General features: G+C 48.7%; 2 non-coding genes across 2 annotated transcripts; both read right to left on the reverse strand.

The window, feature by feature from the left end:
* Positions 1 to 1284: 1284 nt before the first annotated feature.
* On the reverse strand, positions 1285 to 1357 carry Trnal-uaa. The gene has a single exon. It is a non-coding gene; the product is annotated as a tRNA-Leu (tRNA).
* Positions 1358 to 1968: 611 nt separating this feature from the next.
* On the reverse strand, positions 1969 to 2050 carry Trnas-cga. The gene has a single exon. It is a non-coding gene; the product is annotated as a tRNA-Ser (tRNA).
* Between the last annotated feature and the right edge of the window lie 3421 nt (positions 2051 to 5471).

The following is a 5471-nucleotide window of genomic DNA, read 5'->3' on the forward strand; positions in this document are numbered from 1 at the left end:
ATAGTCACGTTACTAATGCGACCGTCGAGATGTGTAAATTTACGGACACCATCATTAACATTTAAAAGGTATCACACAATTCTGGAGTTTTCAACTATAAAAACCCCCCCTGCGGGTTCGTGGGTAAGAATAGGCCCGCGGTATTCCTGCCTGTCGTAAGAGGCGACTAAAAGGAGTCTCCTACGTTTCGGCCTTATGTGATGGTCCCCTGTCGGGTTTGACCTCCATATCTCAAAACTTTTCCGAAGAGCGAGCTGATTGGGGAAGGGCGCCTTACTTGGTGCATTGTGTCCATCTTGCGTTGAGAACTTTCGCCAGGTTATTCGACGTTGCGTTGCAGTCCTGCCCGCTCTACATCTCTTGGGCATGGATACGCTCCTGCGTGCCCTTTCTGCCAAGCAATGTGCAGGGCCACTTTCTGCACTGACGGCGAACATGGACCACATGTCACCTAACATCCAGCACGAAAGCGAGTCCGTTGTGGTGGGGCCGCCATGTACCCTGTTGGTTGTAGCCCGTGACAACACAGGGATCGCTCTACTGATGCCTGCGCCGTTAACTCCCCACGTATGCCAACGACTCGATGCCCATCTCCCTGGGGCATCGGGACTCCCGGCAATGGCCATCCTGCCAGGTGGCCTTTGCCGTGGCTGGGTGGCGCCCGTGGGGAGGGCCCTTGGTCGGAGTAGATGGCATCACGGTGGATGACACGCAATGAAGTGTGGCACATCTTCTCTTGCTGGTGGCCAGCCACCAGCGGTCTCTAAGCGTTAGAGGGCCCATTTTAAAGGTAACGTTTATGGCCCCAAGTCGTTCCCCTCCCGCGCCACACCATGGGAAGAACGAAAGGCATTGAATGAAAGCGAGACGTATTCGCTAAGCTCGTAACACACTATCGAAGACTGCTGACACACGATGCAACAACAAATTGCAGGAGTCGTTACGTCTCATACGTTGGAGCAGAGAATTTACATGTTTTGTCGACACTCACTGGGCAATTGGAAAATTCGCAAGCATTTCGAATGCAATGTTTCCCACGTTTTCGCTCATTTCACGGTTCCGTTGAAGACGTTCTTCACCACCTGACACAGAAAAAGGAACGCAGTCGGTAAGACTTTTTTGATTCTTTTGCTTCTAAGGGAGTCAGTTGTCTAGTGAGTTCCACTTATGGCATGCACTAGACGACCAGAACACCTACAGGAGAGAGTCATTTTTGTTGTCAGCGGTAGTTGCATTATCACCAACGAAGAGCAATTCCATTGGCGTCGCATCAAAACGAATACCTGCCGAAACCCGGGATCGAACCAGGAACCTTTAGATCTTAAGTTTAACGCTCTCCCAACTGAGCTATTTCGGCTGACATTGAACGTTGCTGTTTGCATGTGTTTGTTAACCTCTGCCTCGTTGCCAATTTCACAGTCACCTTCGTCTGATAAGACACAGGGACGCTGAAAGGCGAGCAGCCGATGCAGTGAAGTGCCACACACATTTCTTCCGCTTCCATCATCGTAACAAGCAAACATGTCGACTCGATTCGTGTAATATTCACTTCGCTGACTTCACGTGACGCCGCGCTGACGCTAGAAAACCCGTGCTATATCGATGCCAGGGGCAACTCGTGTGCAGAGAACGAGACACAAGAAGGAGTGAGCCTCTCCACCGTATGAGAGGCAGTATCTAGCAGATACACACGGTAAAACATTCGACTTGCGTTAGCTCATCAATTGCTACACGTCATCGTCTGCAAGCTAAAATTGACACATCTGCACTGCCCAGTGAGGCGACTCTTGTACTAACACCCGGTGGGCGGCTGTGAGACGCGGAGATGAGCTGCGGCTTCTGGGCGCGACTGTAGCGCTGCGCCCTGGATCAAATAGTACTGCACATTGCTGGTGACGCACGTGTTTAGTAGTGACGCAACTGCTAGGATGCAGCTGAACGTCCATCTTTTGAGAGCGAGAAAATTTTCGCAGTCGGCAGGACTCGAACCTACGCTCTCAGAGGGAATCTGATTTCGAGTCAGACGCCTTAACCACTCGCCCACGACTGCCGGTAGCGCGGTGTTGTCCCGTCACATGCAACTGCTACCGTTTAAAGCACTGTGGTGTGAGAAAACGGCGTAGCTTCATTATTTTCCGTAGCGTTTCCGCCGCTACCATACGAATCGCTACCAAAGTATTAAAATTTCCGCCCGGACATTTTTTTAACGTATATAGACTTTTATTTACAAAATAACAATTTCGTTTTACAAAATACAGTTTACATTTTACTTGTAAAGACGAGACAATCCATTCCTTATTTTTATTTTTCTGTTACTGTCCCGTCCAGGTAATTATTTCATTTGGTATTTTTTTTTATTTTTTTTAATATTTTTCGAAAGTCTGTCAGTCAGAGGTTTTTTTAGTTGTTTCTTGCACCGATTATTGTTGCAGTTTAGCAATTTAGCTTTTCTGAGCCTTTGTACGCTACATTTATACGTATGGCAGAGTGAATATGGAGTAAGCATTGATTGTACGATCTAGTTATTTACAGAGAATAATTAGTATATAAGAAAACAAAGTTATTTTACGGAATTTTACTTATTACTAGTTATGGTATCATTATTGTTATTATTTTTGTAGATGTTTTGAGTTGAGGATGTGCTCTATTCATTTTAAAATAATGTTGTGTTATTACTATCCTCTTTTTAAATCTTGTGTTAGAAAACAAGGGGGAGGCATTTTACGTTGGGTCTTGATAAACGAGACCTTATTGGGACATGCACTAGGCATGAAATCAGTTTGATAGAAATATTAACGAGTGTATCAGTTGTCAGCTCTTGTTTGATGGGTAAAGTGGTATCCAAAGGGGAAACCCTCATGAAAAACTATCATAACATATTAAACAATCCATGACAAAAGAAAAAGGACTTTACTATTTTAGCGAATTATTAAACCTATTTTTTTTTCGATTGAGCAAAGAGCAATTCACTAGGAAGCATGATATAGTGCAATTTTAGAGCTAGTTTACTATCGGTGGTGCGTGAGAGTGAGGAAGACTGAAAGGAGGAAACTATTCGTGGTGGCAAGAGAGACATATATAAGCATGTGAGTCACTAGTTTGTTGTACTGATAGGCCTGTAATAGTTTTGTGGTACTCACAGTTTCGCACACCTCTCGATTGCACACGATGGAAGGTAGAAAACAAAAAAAAAAACACAAAAGACGAAGGGACACTCGGAGCTACGGTTATATTGACACTATATTGTAAACTTTTACGCGTTCGATCACTTTTCACTGTCACTTTTTTTTTCTTTTTTTATTAAAAATCACTTTAGCACTTTAACACACGCATCACTGTTGGTGCTTTTGGGATGTGGGAGGACATCTGCGACTGCGGCAAGGGCGTGGGGAGGTTTGTGGCGGTGGACGGCGGCGATGGCAGCGGCGGCGGCGGCGGCGGGAACGGCGGTGGCGGTGGCGGTGGCGGACACGTCACGTGGCGGCAGACAGGGCGTCCCTGAAGGCGGCGGTCAGCGGGATCTCCAGGAAGTTGTGGAAAGTCTGACGATGTGTAGCGCGTTGTTTTGCCCTCTTGTGCTCTTCCCACAAGTCCGTGAGGAACTGCACGCTGTCTGACTGCTTTTTGGCAATGACTGCGTGTGCAGTCATGGCGAGTATCCACATTGTGGCCGTTCGTTTTGGCCTAGGGAACGGTTTCGCGTCAGGGACGGTGAGAGCCGTGACTTGGATGTTTCTTGGGTCGCTTCTGTTCATGTGGGCTATTATCTTCTTGCTTGTCTCCCATATGTTGCTGGTTGCCCTGCATAGGAAACGGTGCTCTACAGTGTCCTTTTCGTTGCACGTTTCACAATTGGGCGATTCTTTTATCCGGATTCGCGCCAGTCTCTCGTTGGTCGGTACGGTGTTGTGCACTACTTTGTACCACGTAGATCTGGCGTGCTCCGGTATTGCTTTTTCTGAGATATTTCTCCAGACGACTGGCCAGTCGTGGTCTGGAGATTTTATCTCGATTCTTGTTCTGTGTGTTTGCCCTCTTAGTGCGCTGTAGATGTTTTTCGCCGTCCTTAGCTGCGGGTTTGTTACGGTGGGCAGTGCGCAACTTTTATCGACGATCAGTTGCCTGATGTGTCGCATCTTAAACGGTATGTGACTGGTGTCTACCGGCGCTTCTTCTGATCGGGGCCTGTAGATGTTTATTAGGCAGGCCGTGATGCTGTCTTTGTTTTTGCCCTCCATTTGGATTGCTCTGTGGAGCAGCAGCGCAGCACACTTTGTCCTGACGTCCACCAGCCCCAGCCCTCCTTCCTCCTTCTTCAGTAAGCACGTCGCCTGCGATACTTTGAATATTTCCCGCCTCCACAGCAGGTAGTAGACGGCTCCTTGTATCGCTCGAGCGATTTCTGTTGGTGCACTCAATATCTGTGCCACGTAACAGGCTTTCGACAGGATCGTTGTGTTGATCAATTCTGCTTTTTGTCCTAATGTTAGATGTCTACTCGAGTGAGTCCTGGCGAGCCCTCGTATTGTATGTAGGGTTGTTCGCCAGTTCTGTGTCGCCATCTTTAGTGGGCATTTTTGGATGAGTATCCCTAGTGTTTTGTGGGTCTCGGTTACTCGATACCACTCCCTGTTGATGGTCAGACTTCCGTTGCCCCCCCCCCCCCCCCCTGTGGGTTCGGGGGTTAGAATAGGCCCGTGGTATTCCTGCCTGTCGTAAGAGGCGACTAAAAGGAGTCTCACATGTTTCGGCCTTATGTGATGGTCCTCTCTCGGGTTTGACCTCCATCTTTCTAAATTATTCCGAAGAGCGAGCCAATTGGGGAAGGGCGCCTTACATGGTGCACTGTATCCGTCGTGCAATTAGACCTTTAGCCGTCTTTCTCGTCGTTGCAATCGTGTCCCGCTCGTTTTCGATCTCTTGGGCGATTACCACGCTGCACTCTGCAGTGTTTCTTTTAACTGCGACGACAACCTTGGCCATTTTTGCACCTAAGATCCAGCACGGTAGCCAGCCCGTTGTGGTGGGGCCGCCATGTACCCTCTTGGTTGTAGCCCCCTGACAACACAGGGATCGCTCTACTGATGCCTGCGCCGTTAACTCCCCACGTATGCCAAGGAGTAGATGCCCATCTCCTTGGGGCACCAGGACTCCCGGCAATGGCCGTCCTGCCAGGTGGCTATTGCTGCGGCTGGGTGGCGCCCGTGGGGAGGGCCCTTCGTCGGAGTAGGTGGCATCAGGGCGAATGACCCGCAATGAAGCGTGGTACATCATCTCTCGCTGGCGGCCAGCCGCCAGCAGTCTCTAAGCGTTCTCGGGCTCAATTTAATGCTGAAAAGTACAATCCGAAAACGTTCCCCTCTCTGGCCACGCCGTGGGAGGAACGTAAGTCTCAGGATGGCAGTAGCAGTTACTCGCCCCAATTCTTAGTTTGTACGAGAGCTGATGGGGAGTCTTTTCTCTCCACAAAG

Source organism: Schistocerca americana, chromosome 3 (assembly GCF_021461395.2).
Source record: "Schistocerca americana isolate TAMUIC-IGC-003095 chromosome 3, iqSchAmer2.1, whole genome shotgun sequence".
NCBI classification, from domain to species: Eukaryota; Metazoa; Arthropoda; class Insecta; order Orthoptera; family Acrididae; genus Schistocerca; species Schistocerca americana.